This window comes from Cygnus atratus, chromosome Z (assembly GCF_013377495.2).
Source record: "Cygnus atratus isolate AKBS03 ecotype Queensland, Australia chromosome Z, CAtr_DNAZoo_HiC_assembly, whole genome shotgun sequence".
NCBI classification, from domain to species: domain Eukaryota; kingdom Metazoa; phylum Chordata; class Aves; order Anseriformes; family Anatidae; genus Cygnus; species Cygnus atratus.
In genome coordinates this window covers 15,006,201-15,024,437 of record NC_066396.1, presented here as the reverse complement: position 1 = coordinate 15,024,437, position 18,237 = coordinate 15,006,201, and positions in this window count along the sequence as shown.

The following is an 18,237-nucleotide window of genomic DNA, read 5'->3' as shown; positions in this document are numbered from 1 at the left end:
ATATTTCACCTTCTATCACTTGTCTTCTGTGCTAAAGTAGGTAGAAATGGGTCATGAAGGAGAATACCGTAGGATGCACTCTTCTGGCTTTATTAGCATTAAAGGTGGTTCATCAAACAAGGTGGAAATTTAAATCAAAAGCTCAAAATATTTAAACGCACGAGTATGCAAGGAAACAAAATAGGCTAAATAAAATATAAATAAACATTAAAAGTTTTGCCCAGGATGTATTTGGTTATAAAAGAAAGGTGTGCTGCATTTTTCTTAAGAAAAACAAAATTGAAATAAAAACACAGAATGGTGTGGGGAAGTAAAGGGTTGGAACACTGCATGTGCATATGATTTGCACATGAAAACAGCACCGTGCATAGCATGTGCCAGACCTACTGAGATCGTACAATACGTCTGCAAAGTTGCTTAGGGTTGCCAGGATAAAGTGAAACATTTTGTTGGTTGTTTGAAAGTTTTAACCTCATTGCTCATGTTTATTTAGGTTTTATTAATTCAACTGTTTCTAAATGTCTCAGAGTGGGTAGTACAGAAGACCAGTCCAAGGGGCTGGTGTGTTCCTAGTTGAGCTGGGGCAGTGAGACGCCTCTGTGCTCTGTGCAGTTGGAAATGCAGTTATCTTTGGCTTTGAGGTGGCCAGTATGAAGCCTTGTTTTCTGGAAGCTCTGGCTCCTCAGGAACCACCAGCTCCCTGGCTACCAACTAGCAAATTTGACAGGTGAGTTTTCCTGGCAACCCAGGTTATACTTCAGCAACAGTTATTAAAAGTGGAATTTATCTGTAGAGCATTTAACCTTTAACAGAGAGTTAAGCACATGACATTTGGCTTTCAACAAAACCCCAGTGCAACAAAACTTCAAGCAACTCTAATTAGGAAAAAAAAAAAAAAAAGTAATTCACTCTCAACTGATCTTTAAGCTGCTTCAGTACCAAAATCTCCTGTTGGCATGGTTTAGAATCTGTATATTTGCAATGTGTCATCCTAATACAGAAAAATTAATTCCAGAAAGAAAGAGCCTTTTGTTGGCAATATCTTGCTGGGAGATTTGCTGTTTTCCTCTTATGAAGCCTACCACCTTTCAGTGCCTTATTTGATACCAAATTAGAGAATAGTTCAGAGAAAAAAACAGTCATGGGAGTCAGGCATTCAAATACTCTAAAGCCCACATTTTCAATAATTTGGTATTTAAAACAAGTTCTTTTTACTAAAGGAGCTCAGTTCCTATTCAGGCAATTACATAAAATGAAAGTTGCATGAGAATTCAGCACTGTGGATGTCATCAGGGAGTTATTTCTCTCTCTGTAGAGGTGAATTATAGCACAAAGTTGAGCCATAAAGCTGCGAAGTCAAAATCAGCACTTTTGAAGTCTAAAACTATAGCAACTATAATGTAGCCTGGTCACAGTGTTTTAAAACATCATGGCGATTTGGGCTACATACAATGAAAATACTCATTACAGTGGTTAAAAAGACACAGATGAATGAGTTCGGTCTTATTCCACCCTTGGAGCTTTGGAGCAGTCAGCAAAATGCATCATGATTAATATGGTGCTTCCAACATTTGAAAACAGGTTAAGTGGATTTAAAAGCTTTGGGATGTTAACGTGACACTTGACACTTGAAAGCGTAACAGTGCACAGGAAGATACACAGAAGTGCCTGAAGAAGATACGGCATCATAGCAGTTGTACAGAAATTGCACATAATGAAAATCGAAGTTGACTTTGAGTTTTCACTGAGTTTTCGTCAGGTATAACAGGGTAATGCCACTGCAAAATGAAATTCTACAATCTGGGAGCATCTAAAGATGAAAAGCCTAAAGACGATAATCATCCCCTTTTTTTAAGGGTGAAAATTTGTCACAAAGGTTTAGGCATCCGAACATCTAAGACACACAGATGTGTTCAGACTCACATTTTCCTGCCACTGAATCATGAAAGTGCCTAAGATTTTCAGCTGCACATCTTTGACATTCAAAGTGCCACTTGTCTAAGGTACACTTGCAGGCATCCCAAAAGGCATTCTTAACTGGAGAAGCACTGTTAGCTACTAGAAGCTATTTCGGTAGATGTTAGCCATCAGGCCTTGCTGGAATCTACAGTTGGTCTGAGAGCAGCCTCTGCACAGGGGCTTAGCCCAGACCCCTGCCCAGAGCTCTGCTTGTGTGTTTTATTCAATCCCTCTTCATATGAACTACACAAATACCTAATGGGATGTGGAGAACTGTCCATGCCTCTGCCAGATGGAAATGCACCACAAGGGGAGCAAGTCATGTTGCTATCCTATCTACCTTTTTCTTTCCTCTACCAATTCTTTTGGACCTTTTTTCTGCAAAGAGAAACAGCTTTAACAGGAAGAATATGTCATCCTCTCCTGCTCAGAAGCTTGAGTAATTTCTAGAGCTATGTGTCCGGGTTTCTGCAGGCTGAAGTGATCACGGAGAATATATATATTTTTACTGAGCAGTGTTTGATTGTGCACAGTGCATTATGCTTTGGTTTTGCCTGTGGCAATGTGTTTGTAACATATGGTGTATGTTACTTCAGGCTAATTCTTTCAAAGTCTGTTCTGTGGTTAAGTAAAGATTAGCAAGGTGTTTATTTAGGGCCTAATTTATCTCCTTTTGGACTTTGAGAGCTTTTCATGAACTACTGTGCTCTGTTCAACTCTTTTTCCATTTTGGACTTTCTCATTATGAAGTTGGATGTTGTAATTATCACATTTTTTTAAAAACAAAAATCTATACAGGAATATTCAGGACCTTGTTTAAACTATTCTGTTGAAAGACTACATTCCTTTAGTAATAGTTTTAGAAACTTGTGCTAGTCCTAACATGATGGTTTCAATGACAGTCTAAATGCCAAATTCTGTTTAATAAGTCTATCAAACTTTAAGATGTATTTCAATGAAGGGATGAACTGAAGATTTATATCACAGTCCACATTGCAGATATAACACAGAACAGAATGTCTTATTATTCTTATCATAACAGACTAGTCATACTTTCCTTTGAGAAATTATAATTCTGTATTTTACTGAAAAGCAGAATATACAGCTCTTTAAAAACCTCATATAGAAAAGTTTTGATTTGTTTTTAAATTAAAACAATTACTGACAATTGTTGTTGATGTTACAAGGCTAAACGCTTCTTATGGTAGAGTCCCCACTACAGAATTCTATTATCTGTTGTGTCTTAAAACATCAAGTCTTCTCTCAGATAAACCATCTCCTCATTCTATGCTCCACAAGCTCAGCGTCACCACACAAGACAGCAGGAGCTGGCAAGAGAAGGCAGCTGTAACCTTGTGAAAGCCAAGCAGAATGCAGGCAGCTCAGAAGATCCTAGCTGTGTAAACATAAAGGGTAGGGCCAGACTGTGTCTGTAAATACATCCAAATGGTCCCAATTAAATCCCTGCTTTAGATGGAAGAGTATGCTGCTAATTTACAGAACCATTGTTTATTGGTAAAATCTGCTTGCTGCCTTTTCAGGACTCAGGGTTAATATATTAACCATTGCTGCTATAGGGTATTTATACAGACTAACAGGAAATGTATTCCTTTAGAAGCAAAACTCTTGACAGCTCCAACTACCCAAAAATCTCTTTAAAACATAGAGGTAAGTTTATTTCTGTATTTTCTATCATTTGCTACATAATTACAATAATGACAATGTTCTTCCATGACAGATGTGGTCCGTCAACAGAACAATTTTTTGTACTTTTTTTTTTTTTTTGGGGGGGGGGTTGGTGAGGGATAATTTTTTTGTCAGTTGCTCACAGGACAGGTGTTTTAAAAACAATCACAGAACATTACTGACACTTAGGAGTTAAATAATTTATTGTTGTATTTATCTGACGTAAAACATAAGCACAGCTGCTGTGCTGCTGATTGCTTACTTCCTAATTCAAAAACCATAGGTCAAATAAAATGTAGCAAAACAAATCAAATAAACCTTCTTCAAAGCATGAGACATATGGAAAACATGAGGTTTGGGGATTACATTTACTATTTTTATTAGTTTGTCAAATTTAAAGTTCCCTGAAGTATTTTTTTTCTCTCAGATTTTCTCTATCTCCAGTAAGTAAGGATCTACATCAAAAAATGCATGTTTCCTTCTCTTATTCCTAAATTTTCTTTAAACATTAAGCTGTATGAACTGTCAGTTCTACCTGCTATTTGAAATCTTCTTCTCTAACGAAGAACTTTGGGAGACATCTTTCCACCTGCAAATGATAAATAAGAAGATGCTAAGGCAATTTCTTTCATCAAAGGTTTAATACACTGTGTCTATATTCCCTTACTCCTAGGAAGAAAACAATTCATTCAAATTTACAAAAAAAAAAAATACTGTTGTCAGAAGTCAGAAGGTTTTCAGAAAGAAGCCTCTACTCTCTACAACTACCTGAAGGGAGGGTGTCAGTCTCTTTCCTCATGTAAAAACTGACAGGACAAGAGGAAATGGTCTCAAGTTGAGCCAAGGGGAGGTTTAGATTAGGCATTAGGGAGAATTTCTCCATGGAGAGGGTGGTCAACAGCTGGAACAGGCTGCCCAGGGAAGTGGTGGGGTCCCCATCCCTAAAGGTATTTAAGGGACATGTGGATGTGTCACTAAGGGACAAGGCTTAGTGATGGGATTTGGTTGGTCAGGTTGTTGGTAGGACTTGATGATTCTGAAGGTCTTTTCCAATCTAGATGATAGTATGATTCTATGGATTTTGCAATATTATTCTTTGATATTAGTGATATGAATATTAGTAATATTAATAGAGGTGATTGTAGTCATTTGGAGGGTGCTCCCTTTCCTCCCTCAACCCTTTCATTTTCAGTCCTGCTTGTAATGAATTCTCCACACCAAGTCCTAAATTAGTTAAAGCCTGGGGTCTTCTCACCAGTTCAACCTGTGTATTCTGTGGTCTTCTACATCTGTCCACCCCATCAGCCCCCCGTTGATTTTGCTCCCAGGCTAGGTCAGACCTCCCAGCCTCTCCTGGTTCACACCCAGGCCCTGGAGCCCTGCTTCTCACCACCCTGTCCCTGGGATGAGCACAGGGCAAAGCTGGAGAAGGGCACAGAACAGTTTTGTTGACCATTAGGCTGTGTATGGGCATTACCAGTATGTTATGCAGATGTTATCACAAGATCCGTAACACATTTCATAAGATGAGAATCTTTGTATTTTTTTTGTGTTATTAAATTTATAATTTTTATGATATAGTACTGAAGCATAAAAGCATAACAATCTGACCCATATGCACCAGAAAGCAAATGAAATCAATCCCAGCTGCATTAAACTTCTAAAGATTTTCTGAGGCTCAACAGATGACTTTTTAAATGCTTAGTGCTGGCAGTAGTGGATGCATATGGCTGGTTGGTTTTTCTTTATTATTTTTGTGTGTGTGTGTGAAACATTTTCATTGGAAATGCTGATTCATCTAAACCAAAATATTTTGTGGGAAAAGGTCATTTTCAAAAAGCTCCTTGAACATTTTTAAACATTTTCTGTTAACACTTTCAAGCTCAAACATTTCATTTTCTGATCAAAAACACCTCTGTTAGAAATTGAAACTAATACACGGAATAAGTTGATGTACACAATTCATTTAATTTGGTGGCAACCAAGACTGATTGACTGTCCAAACTATACCTTACTAATACTACTTTTTTCAAGGCACTTCATTAGACAGAACAACTTTCCAGGTCTTCCTTAAGAAATACCACTTCACTTCTTAAAAAATAAAGGGAGGACTAAATAAATTTTATTTCCCTCATAACTGAATTTCGTTTCCTTGCAATACACAGTGCCATCTGTCTATTGGTGGTCCACTCTAGGTTTTGTACTGTGCCCGTAATACTGAGGTGTGGGAAAAATAAATGAGAAGGCCCCTGAATTTCTAATAGTACATCCAGAGGAGAAAAGAAGAAAGAAAAAAAAAAAGAGAGAGAGAGAGAAAGATTTCCAGTATTTGCTAATAGCTAAGTCAGAAACCTAAAAACCTATGAGTCTTCCCACCCTTTTATAAAACATGTTCTAGAATGTTTTAAAGAAAAAAAAACAAGGAACTAAAGCATTAACAGGTACAGGCTGGTGAGGTAGATGAAGATGGCTTTATGCCCTGCAATTACTGGCATTTGGAGAACATCATCGTTTCAGTAATTCAGCTTTTCATTCTATCAATTATTGAGCAACTCACATTATTTTTGATGAAATCCTACAAACACAAGGACTGGAAATGTCCCATTTTGAGTATAGTAATGAACTAGACCTGCTGGTATGGATTGGGAAAGAAAAATTTGGGGGTAATGTGAAATCTCCTGTTTAAAATTCTCCTCATATTCCAAACACAGGTTTCTGTGAAATGAATTAAAGACGTGAAGAAGCAAAAAGAGAAAGGTTGGAAATGCTCATATGTAAACTACTGAGATATTAAACCTTGTTTTGGGGGTCTGGGAGAGATAAGATTGAGGTGATATTGCATGATTGCATTTTTAAAGACTCGCTAGAGATAATGTTTCTGAAGTCAGGTGTAAACTGCTTTCATTTCTGTTTCTTGACCATTGTTTCTCTGAAAAACAGCATCATTAGGTAGAAGCCCTGATGTTACTCAGTTCAATAATAAAGTGCTAGGTGACTCAAGAAGAGAAATCTGTATGTTCTAGAAAAGTAACAGAATGAATCACAATATTCTAGATAATGACCAAGTCTATTTGTTGCAATATAAATACATAAATTAGCTGAGAATTATATTGACAAATATTGCTTAAACATCTGGCATTTCCCATAGCAGATGTCTGTTAACTATGCCGTTCTTTTAAGCGTATCAGTAAGTGAGAGCTAAGGATACATGGGAACGAAGAGCAACCAACATTTTCCAAAAGACTGCCCCCTAAATGCTAGCAGCAATAGTAGAACCAAATTTAAACTTCTGAACTTTCCTTTTGGTTAGGTAAAATGATGGAACTGCCAAGCCAGCCAAATACAAAAAGAGACCATGAAAGGATTTGGGGGGCAGTACAAATTTAGCTTTTGGGAATCACAGTGCAATTTTTTTTATTTATTTTTTTTTTCTGCTTGCACACACCCACAACAACACATAGATAAAAAATAAATCCTAGTGAAAGGAAGGAAGATGACATTTGAACTATGAGCAGCCATGGTAGTTTTCAGGGCACTCTTCAAACCATTGCTGTTTTACCCCCCGCCCTCATTCCTGGAAGCATTTACACAGGATCACACTGGAATAGTCAAAATTACCTAAGATGGCTTCTCTGCCATCTCTGTTTCTGAGTTGTTAGAAGTTGCATTTTTCAGAGATGGATTTCCCAATAGAGGAAAAAATGCACTGGAAGCAGAGCCCCAAAGAACGTTTAGGATGAAAAAAATGTGACAATAAAGCACTATCTTAAATGGATGTGCAGGAACAGAGTGAGATGTGATGTTACACTGCTAGCTTGTATCAGCATTCCTAAGTTTTATGGAAATATCAAGCAGGAGAATCGGACAGGAGAAGTATAACTTAAGAGCTGTGACCAAACATACCCAGGCTAGCTGTGAATTAGGTGGTCTGCTGCTCTAGCAGTGAAGCCATGGCAAGGTTAAGATTAGCACAATCCAGATCCAAATATCTGTCAATATTTTTTGGACAAATCTTCAGTTACTGCAGGTATTCAACCATGCTGCCTTAGCTGTGCTGCTGATTGACTCAGCTGGAAATTTTAAGGGTAGTGCAAATATGCCAACACAAAAAATTAACAAACAAAACCAAAATACTAAAAGGTCATGTTAGAACTGAGGAAAAAATCATAGAACCATAGAATCATTAAGGTTGGAAAAGACCTCCAAGATCCTCTGATCCAACCATCCCCCTACCACAAGCATTACACACTGAACCATGTCCCTAAACGCCACATCCAAACTTTCCATGAACACCCTCAGGAACCGTGACTCCACCACCTCCCTGGGCAACCCGTTCCAATTCCCAACTACTCCCAGCACCCCACAACCTCCTTTCAGGTAGCTGTAGAGAGCAATAAGGTCTCCCCTCAGCCTCCTCTCCTCCAGACTAAACAACCCCAGTTACCTCAGCTGCTCCTCACAGGACTTGTCGTCCAGGCCCTTCACCAGCTTCGTAGCCCTTCTCTGGACACGCTCCAGGGCCTTGATGTCTTTATTGCACTGAGGAGCCTAAAGCTGAACACAGTACTCGAGGTGCAGCCTCACCAGAACTGAGTACATGTCAGGATTTATCCGTCTCTGCTTTGGTTGTTTCCAGAGCTGACTAGCTTCTTGAAATTTCTATCTTAAGGTTGCATTTCAGATGGCAGAGTTAATTTAGTATGTGAGGAGTAAGGAGCACTACACCAGTGTTTTCATAACATGATCTCAGCTCACAAGTGATACCAGCTGACCTCCACCTACTCCCTGCCATCCAAGCGTTCATATTCACACAGCTCAACAGTCTCTTTCTAGCTTTGTTTGTATTTTTCTGCTGTCTTTAGTCATAGTCCTGTCAGGGTATGGAGGCAAATATGTCCTTCAGACTTTTCCTTGTATTAGGTGTTTCCCACCTATATATTTCAAACATGAATATATATATATATATTGCAATAACGTGACCTTATTTTTTCTACGTTCATGGCTTTGGCTTGTGGTTATATACTAAATTTTAAATGTTGGTTTTAAGACACTGCAACATCTTGTCCTATTGGGGTCTTTCATCTGAGAAGCAGATCGCTCTGTCAAAACTATTTATTAGTAAATTTTCAAAGATGCTTAAATGAAGTCAGAGGTGACAGCTTAGATTTCCTGCATAGCAAAGCACAATATTGGTGCTCGCCTTTCTGGATTTCACATTCAAAACTTTCTGTACTACCTGTCAGAACAGCTGAAGAGAAATAGTTAGAAAAACATCTTTTCAATATCAGAGCCAAAAATCATGCAATGAATTCTTCTTAGTATGAAAACAGCTGTTAAAGTTATGGTGGACTTTCGGTACGCATAAGACAAGGTTTGTAAGGAGAGAGAATATTTTATTAGATTATTTGATAAAGGAGGTAAATACAAATTTCTGTGTACACAAGTGCTTAAGAGATATTCTTTAAGTACCGATTAATATGACCAAGGACAAAGTCCTTGGCTCTGTATAAGCACTGATGAGCAACAACTAAAATATTGCTGGGTTATCACCACTATTTTCATCAAAAATCCAAACCACAGCATCATTCAAGCCTCTAGGAAGAAAACTCTGTCCCAGCCAGAACCAGGACAAGTCTGGTTAGACATCATGCTGCAGCTGCTGTATGCAAGGAAAGACTGGTTTTATTGCATGTTAATTATTTTCTCTTTAAAACCATAGGATCACTAAAGTTGGAAAAGATCTCCAAGATTATCTAGTTCAACTGTCCCCCTACCACCAATGTCACCCACTAAACCATGCCCCTAAGCACCACGTCCAACCTTTCCTTTAACACCTCCAGGGACTCCACCACTTCCCTGGGCAACCCGTTCCAACGCCTGACTGCTCTTTCTGAGAAGAAATGTCTCCTCATTTCCAACCTGAACCTCCCCTGGCGCAACTTGAGGCCATTGCCTCTAGTCCTATCACTAGTTATCTGCAAGAAGAGGCCAACCCCCAGCTCCCCACAGCTTCCTTTCAGGTAGTTGTAGAGAGCAATAAGGTCTCCCCTCAGCCTCCTCTTCCCCAGACTAAACAACCCCAGTTCCCTCAGCCACTCCTCACAGGATTTGTGGTCCAGACACTTCACCACCTTCGTAGCCTTTCTCTGGACATGGTCCAGGGCCTTGATGTCCTTCTTGTACTGAGGAGCCCAAAACCGAACACAGTACTCAAGGTGCAGCATCACCAGAGCTGAGACGATCACCTCCCTGGTCCTGCTGGCTGCACTATTCCTGATACAAGCCAGGATGCCGTTGGCCTTCTTGGCCATGTGGGCACCCTGCCAGCTCATGTTCAGGCAAGCACCAACCAATACCCCCAGAGCCTTTTCCTCCACGCAGCTTTCCAGCCACTCTGCCCCAAGCCTGTAGCACTGCATGGGGTTGTTGTGGCCAAAGTGCAGGACCCGGCACTTAGCCATGCTGAACCTCATCCCACTGGCCTCTGCCCACTGACCCAACCCGTCCAGGTCCCTCTGCAGGGCCTCCCTACCCTCCGGCAGATCAACACTTCCCCCAACTTGGTGTCATCTGCAAACTTACTGAGGGTGTGCTCAATTCCCTCACCCAAATCATCAATAAAGAGGATGGGTCCCAACACTGACCCTTGGGGAACACCACTGGTGACCGGTTGCCAGCTGGATTTCACTCCGTTCACCACCACTCTCTGGGCCCAGCCACCCAGCCAGTTTTTAACCCAGCAAAGCATGTACCTGTCCAAGCCGTGGGCTGCCAGCTTCTCCAGGAGAATACTGGGGGAGACAGTGTCAAAGGCCTTGCTGAAGCCTAGGTAGACTATGTCAACAGCCCTTCCCTCATCCACCAGGCGGGTCATCCGGTCATAGAAGGAGATGAGGTTGGTCAGGCAGGACTTGCCTTTCATGAACCCATGCTGACTAGGCCTGATCCCCTGGTTGTCCCGCATATGCTGTGTGATTGCATTCAGGATGACCTTCCATCACCTTTCGTGGCACTGAGGTCAGGCTGACAGGCTTGTAATTCCCTGGGTCCTCCTTGTGAACCTTCTTATAGATGGGCATCACATTAGCAAGTCTCCAGTCATCTGGAACCTCTCCAGTTGACTATGACAGCTGATAGATGGTGAAAAGCGGCTCAGCAATTATATCTGCCAGCTCCCTCAGCACCCTTGGGTGGATGCTACTGTTTCTGGAATCAAGACTACAACATAGCTCCCTGTAAGCAAGAAAATCAGCGCAGGCTTAGCTGACATAAAGGAAGAGAGTAATAAATAAAAAACACATCTTCTCAGTAGAAGGGGTGGAAGGAGTGATTACCTAGATGTTAGCAGTAAAGTTATCCATCATCTCAAGTGCTGCACTTGTATAACGCATATTTTACTTCGTGTGTTCTGTTTGATATATTCTAGTTTCCAAGGGTTTGATTAAAATGTGATTAGAGACACAACAATATGATAGGCTTGGTGTTTAATTTCATGGCTTTGGAGTAGAGAAAATTGAACTTTAAGTTCTGTGTTTATGTCAGCTGCCTGGGCAAATGAAATGGAAGTTTTGTTTGGCACATTTGTTGTGTGTGTAAACTGCATATAACATATTTACATATTGTGTTGGAGGAGATGGAAAAATCTTGACATGAATTCAGCATATGAAAATGCAAAATAGGTATATTTACATTAAGGCTTCTCGTTAGTTTCTATTTCTGACATCTGTGATCTAACTTTATAGTACAATTTTTGCCAGCTTCCCTAAAATTCTTGCCTCTAATTTCAAGTTTGAAGGTTGTCTTCCTTCCTTCCTTCCTTCCTTCCTTCCTTCCTTCCTTCCTTCCTTCCTCCCTCCCTCCCTCCCTCCCTCCCTTCCTCCCTTCCTCCCTTCCTCCCTCCCTCCCTTCCTCCCTTCCTCCCTTCCTCCCTTCCCCCCTTCCTCCCTTCCTCCCTTCCTTCAGTTGATTTCTAATTTCATTTAGAAATCAAATGTCAACAGATCCACAATTACATCCCCATTTTAGAGTCTATATCTAAAGGACATTCTATGTTAACTTTTCATGACAACTTTAAGGAGTGTAGAAGTAGTACACTGCGTCTTATCTGGAAGGATATGAAACAGAAAATATATGACACGATATGCCATAATTACATTACCACTTTTAAAAAATGCATTATAAATAGTTTTAAAGAGATATCATATAAATTTTGTGAAACAGGAGTTAAGAATAAATTAAAGCAGGGAGTCTATCTTTCTTTTGAGTCTTCCACCTACTTCCCCTAAAGTAATTCACTCTGCACTTGAGATCTGTCTCTGATAAATTCATACAGTGGAGGCACTTTTTCATTTCGTATCATTCACAGAATGGCTGATGTTGGTAGGGACCTCTGGAGGCTATCTGGTCCAACACCTGCTCAAGCAGGGACACCTAGAGTTGCCCAGAACAAAGAGGAGACTCCACAGCCACTCTGGCCAACTTGTGCCAGGGCCCTGTCACCTACACAGCACAGAAGTGCTTCCTGATGTTCAGAGGGAACCTTCTGTGTTCCAGTTTGTGCCCATCACTCCTTGTCCTGAACCACTGAAATGAGCCTGTCTCTGTCTTCATTGTACCCTCCCTTCAGTTATTTGTTGACATTGATAGGATCCCCACTGAGCCTCCTCTTCTCCAAGAAGAAAAGTCCCAGCTCACTCAGCCTGTCCTCACAGGAGTTCATAGAATCATAGAATGGATCCTGTTGGAAGGAACCATAAAGATCATCTAGTTCCAACCCCCCTGCCATGGGCAGGGATGCCACCCACTAGATTAGGTTGCCCAGAGCCTCATCCAAGCTAGCCTTGAACACCTCCAGGGATGGGGCAGCCACAACTTCTCTGGGCAACCTGTTCCAGTGCCTCACCACCCTCTGAGTAAAGAATTTCCTCCTAAACTTTAATATAAATCTCCCCTCTTAGTTTAAAATCATTCCCCCTTGTCCTATCATTATACACCCAGGAAAGAAGTTGCTCTCCATCTTTTTTTTATAAGCCCCCTTTAAGTACTGAAAAGCTGCAATAGTGTCACCCCAGAGCCTTTTCTTCCCCATATCTCTCAGCCTTTCTTCACAGGAGAGGTGCTCCGGCCCTCTGATCATCCTCATGGCCCTCCTCTGGACCCACTCTAACAGCCCCACATCCTTCTTGTGCTGGGGGCCCCAGACCAGGACGCAGCACTCCAGGTGGGGCCTCACAAGGGCAGAGCAGAGGGGCACAATCCCCTCCCTCCACCTGCTGCCCACCCCTCTGTTGGTGCAGCCCAGGACGCAGTTGGCCTTCTGGGCTGCAGGCACACACTGCTGGCTCATGTCAAGCTTTTGTCCACCAGAGCCCCCAAGTCCTTCTCTGCAGGGCTGCTCTCAGTGGGTTCTTCTCCCAGCCTGTGCTCATGTCTGGGATTGCCCCGACCCAGGTGCAGCACCTTGCACTTGGACTTGAACCTCATCAGGTTGACATGGACCCACTTCTCAAGCTTGTCCAGGTAATGTGATACTCAATCTGATACTGAAAGAGGTGTCACTAAGATGTTATACATTTCAACATACAAGCAAATTACTTGTGAAAAATTGGTTTATTGTAATACTTTCATCTTTATTTATGAAAAATAATAAGTACCTTGAGTCAGTTTACCCCTTCATAAAAAAAAAAAAATAGCCAAGAACCTAGAGTACACACCTGTACATGTGCTTTGCAACAGATGCAATGGGATAATTTATTATGCAGCTACATGTTCATGAGTCTAAGCCCTGAGAACTGGGAAGGGGATGATGAGTTTTGATATCTTTTGGACTATATCAGAGGACACAGAGGGGGGTGAGAAGGTGTAAAACAGCATATTCATACACCTTTCTACAGCTGTTGTCCCACTACCCTTTGATCTGAATGCTGCTCAAATGAAAAAAGCCTCCCTATAAATAATTCATTACCATTGTTACTGCTACCTCTCTTAAGTCCATGAAGCAAAGAATATGACGAGAAAAAGCACAGAGCAAAACTACCTCTGAAAGCGGAGGTGACTTTATGAAGCTGAGGTCTGCTATCCAACAGTATAACTTTTGGTTGCCATCAGCAACTAAAAGTAACAATTTCTGCAAGAGCTGTCCCAGTTATAACAGTCATTGCTCAATGCATTATTTAAATACCTTTTATTGGTGCTGAGGAAACTCTGTCAGATTTATTTTTCCTGAAACTAAGCTCCTTTCAAAACTACAGAATCAAGCTTAAGCTTTACTACACTTTCTTTTCTGTATCCAACAACTTGATATCTAGTCATATATGGTAAGCTTTGCAAGTGAAAAAAAAAATAAAATGAATATCTATTATGTCCTACCTGAAACTACAAAGATTTTTTCTGTCTGTAAGTTTTGTTTTCTCCTCAAACATTATGGACCTGTCTACAACTCAGACATTACTATTTATTAGTACAGTATGTTCCTCTGCTTCAACTACTGTGGCAGAGGTATATGGCATTGACTTGGTGCTTTAGCAAACAAAAGAGTAAAAGAATAATCAGATGGTTGATAAAAAGACTGCTAGTTAGAGTAGACTCTGACCTTTAAAATACTTTGCAAATATCAGTTCATTTAAGGTTACCTTGTTCATGCAAAGTGAGAACTTCCTGTGATGAGGCTCCAAATCCAGCCTATTTGTTGACAACATGGATCTCATCAGCAGTAGTTTTCCATTTAACTGAAACTGTAAGAAACCTGCAATGCTGCAGTAGAATGCTATTTAATCTTAAGCTTCTTCAACAACTTATCCCTCAGCATTCGACAGAGTACAAACTCAGAGTAGGCTAAAAGAGTCTCTTGTATTATGGCTGCTATTTCTCTACATTAAAGCTACTGTAGTAGCTTGTCCCCATTAAAATAAATCCAAAAACAAATTAGTGGAGATCTGCAGCTGCAAATACATCCTTTTGATAGCAACTGACCTTTATGAGCTGCAGATATGATCCAAGTTATCCCTAATCAGTGTCAAATCCTGGTATTGGTACAGAATTACTACTGGTCTGAGATAGCTTCAGCCTGAAACATGATTAGAGAGGATTTTGGGTCTCCTCTCTAAGTTGATCAATAGCACTTGACTAGAGGCCTGACACAGGTAATTTGCATGCTGAAATATCAACTTAATCAAGCCTTGTGTGCTCCAGGTGGAGTAAGTCAAGAAACCTAAACTGAAATATATTTCTGCTATGAAATGCTGAGAAAAATACAATTCATCTGAACAGAAGCACAAAAACCACTGATAAAAATATCCTCGGGAGGGTTTTTCAGCCTCACCAGTGGAGACAGAAACTTTTAATAGGCCAAAGAGAGATCAGAAGGGTTCCAAGGAACACTTCAGAGAACAACATGACTAGCTAGAACAAGACAAAGATATACTAAAAGACAGATGTCTTGATGAACATCAGGGCTAGGAGAATACTCTATGGGATCACAAAGCAGAAGAAGGTGATAAAAGCAGAGGAAGCAATCAAGTACCACGGCAGAACCCTAGGGAACAGGATCATACACCACGAATGTGGGAACCAAGGCAGCAGCAGTGTCATGAATAAAGTGGGGGTGATGAAAGGAGTAACTGAGACAGAGGAGCAGAAATCAGGTGCTGGTGAACATGGGGCTTGCCTACACGTGGGGCTTGCCTGAGCAGGACAAAGCAAGCTGTGCAATCCCATTGTATACTTTGTATTTGCAACAAACCATCGGTCAGCCTCCTGCGCCACCCTGCAGCTGGTTACACAACCACGATAACAGGTTGTGGGCACGTACAGGGCTGACACCCTTGGCAAACCTGAGAAGAGGCTTCCAGTAAACAAAGGACCGGTTACAAATCACATCACAATCTTGTGCCCAGAGGTTCATTTTTTCCCTCTCCACTTTCCCAAGACCACACATGGAGAAGGAGACCCAGGCTCCTACTAGTAGCAGGTAAAGCATGTGCTGTGAAGAACCTGGGTTCCCAAGGATGGATTTAACTGTGGGGTCAGAGGGAGGGCTGAGGTGTCTTAACAGCATGGAAATACTGTTACCTAATTAAAAAAAAAAATCTGTAAGATAAGTCAAACTGGAAATAAATACCATTATATACTGGCCCAGAACTGCAAATCATTTTGGAAGGATGTCCAATTAATTTTATGAAATTCTGTATCATGAGAGACACTTGGTATTGACGCACAGAAATATTAGTGAGTTTTTCCTTTAACACTGTTATTTACACAATCCCTATGGTTCAGAGTTGCAGAAATTTATATGTTAGAAAAATAAGAAAAACAGAAAATATGGTATACAACACACACACACAAAAAAAACTAGGGAGTGTCCCTGGTGTTGCAAGGTTTTGATGGAATTAATTGAGAATAACGGAGTGAAATGGTTAATTCTCTGAAGAAATACCAGAGCTTACTGATTTCCAGACCACAGCTAAAATCTTGGATGTCAGCAAGTTATACTTGCATTTAAAAATACAATTTAAAAACAAATGGCAGAAAGAAAGGTAGGCAATTGTTCCATCTAAAGAGCAGTGGGCTAACCATCATGTTAAAATACATTGACATTTATAGAAATGTGCATATTTCCAGCACCCAAAATGGTGCTTAACACTAAATTGTAAGTGGACAGATGTATAGACATATTTTCAGATGCAAATTCTTTGCTCCATTAAATCTTGAAAATTAATTTAAAATCTGTGTATCAATTTATCACTTTAGTTATTGAGACACAATTTCTTAATGATTTCTATTTATTATTTAATAACTGAAAAGCTTATATTTCAGAAGTTCATCTAAACCCACATGTGCTCATCTGGCTATCCAGACTGTTTCTGAAGTTTTTCAGCAAGTATTTAAGGCATCAAATCCTTTCTAAGATATGGCCTGTGACAACAATTACTTCATCTTTATCAATTCATCCTTGTTCATACAGGATACACAAAATGCCTGCTCTTCCCTCCAGGTCTTAGTCCCATGGAACTCTACGAAGCAGATCCCTAAAGAGGCCAAAGTCTGTTCTCCTGAAGCCCAGAGTAGTGAGCTTGCTGTGCTCCCTCCATGCTGCCCTAAGGATCCTTCATTTCATGATCACAGCAGCCAAGGCTGCCCTTGAGCTTTGCATTCCCCACCAGCCCCGCCTTGTTGGTAAGAACATGGTACAGCACGACACCTCTTGTTTGCTCCTGTATCACTTGGAGAAGGAAGTTATCATCAATGCATTTCAGGAACCTTCTGGATTGCTTATGTCCTCTGTGTTGTCCCTCCAACAGATAGTGGGATTTTCATTTTTTTCTGGTAAATGATGGTGTTTTCACAAACACTACATTCATAATTTCATTAACAGTAACACATTTTATTAGAAAAATAAAGCTTAAAACAAGGTTGTTGCACAACATGGAGAAACCTGAGCTAGTGCTCTGAGTGATCTGAAAACAGTAAGAGAACACAAACAGAACTTTCTGCCTGAGCAGTATTGCTTCCTGTACATGGCATTGCACTGTGACATGACCTTAACATTTGATTTAGTTTAAGATTCAGGCATTTTGGTTAACTGATGAAGAAATCCTAATTTCCTGCCAAAAACGTACCACTGGAGGTATCAAATACTAAAGTAAACAAAGCTACAGAAAGTTTTGCATAACATCAAGAAGAGGTACTGGGCAAAAGTAATTCTTGCCTATGAAAAGTAAATGAAGCTTTGATGCAGGACTCATGAAGTCAATACCAGCATTCATGCTGAGAAGCTGAACTGACCAGAAGCCATTAACCTGGTCTGTGGAATGGCCAACCCCTGACAAGCCCCAGCAGACAGTACTCAAACAGATAGGTGATAGAAAGCTAAGAAGATCTACAATTTATTAAGATCTTCCTTAAAAAAAAAATACCTAATTTTGCATATAATAATTGGTAATAAAAACACATTGTTGGACATTAAAATTCAAAAATATCAGGGAAATTAAGGTAACAGCAGGAAAATTTGGAAAAGATGACAACAAAAAAGTGTGAACAGCCCTTTTTTAAAGTGGCTTGACAGAATCTCTTAAATAAAATGGCCTGGGTAGTTAATATTGGTGGATATTATTAATGCAGGTTGTATATGTATGTCCATGCATGCTACAAAAAATACATGAAAACTGACAGCTACAGAATTCAACAGATTTTGTTTTTCCTGCTTAAAAGCATAGCTATCATCAAAGCAGTATTTCAAATGTTTATGAGGCCAGACCTGAATCCTTCTCTATGGGATACAAACACACTTGAAAATAAATATTTCTTTAATAACTTGAAGGCTGCAAAGCTCACGAAGCCAATACATTAAACAATTATAAGAATAACAAATAATATTAGAAATAAAAATAATAAAACAGAAACAATGCTTCCTCCAAGAGTTACATAGGTATGGACCTGCATGTTAAAAAATTAACTCTAATGTGCCTCTCAGTTTCTGAATGTTGAGCTGAATGTGCCCTGAAGATGACTAACCTTCCAAAAGTATTACAGTAGACATTTAGAAATACTCAGGAAGACTCAAGTTTCCCATTCAAAGAACGATGGCCTCACAAA